This window comes from Macrobrachium nipponense, chromosome 18 (assembly GCF_015104395.2).
Source record: "Macrobrachium nipponense isolate FS-2020 chromosome 18, ASM1510439v2, whole genome shotgun sequence".
NCBI classification, from domain to species: domain Eukaryota; kingdom Metazoa; phylum Arthropoda; class Malacostraca; order Decapoda; family Palaemonidae; genus Macrobrachium; species Macrobrachium nipponense.
This window is the reverse complement of record NC_087211.1, coordinates 17,735,575-17,736,054: the sequence shown is the minus strand read 5'-3', so window position 1 is coordinate 17,736,054 and position 480 is coordinate 17,735,575. Positions and strand designations below refer to the sequence as shown.

The following is a 480-nucleotide window of genomic DNA, read 5'->3' as shown; positions in this document are numbered from 1 at the left end:
CATACATATAGTATATACTAGTCAAAGTCAAATGCATCCCTAAAGGAAATAATAAAAGAATTTCTCAATTTTTTTTCATCTAGATTAAAAAAAGTTTATTTAGACTCCTCTTCACAAAAGTTGAATACGTTTGCTTTTAAGAAAACTTCCGTTGCAAATAGATCTGTTCAATTTAATAAGAAACCTACATCTACCTCTACCTTTATCTGTTGTTTTCAAATACTTATTGAAACCAAACTAAAAAGTGATAACATAAATTATACAAAAGAATGATTGAAAAAGACTTTTTAAAAGAAAAAAGAAAAAACACAAAGTATAAATTATTCTACGCTGATTTGTTGAACTAGCACGGAACGGTAAAGGAATAAACCATGTCTCTCTCTCTCTCTATAGGGACTAAATATAAGCAATATTCAGAAATGGTATATTGAAGTGAACAGAATTCCACCACTTATTTTGGATGTCTGAAGCAAGAAGCAG

The 480-nt window shown here is 28.8% G+C and overlaps 1 protein-coding gene across 1 annotated transcript in view; it reads right to left on the bottom strand.

Moving 5' to 3' along the window:
- Positions 1-412: 412 nt before the first annotated feature.
- LOC135196725 (doublesex- and mab-3-related transcription factor 1-like) overlaps positions 413-480 on the bottom strand; it is a 5,387-nt gene continuing 5,319 nt past the window's right edge. The window contains exon 2 of the mRNA XM_064223547.1: positions 413-480. This exon is cut by the window's right edge and continues 819 nt beyond it. The gene's annotated coding sequence lies outside the window, so the exon portion shown is untranslated.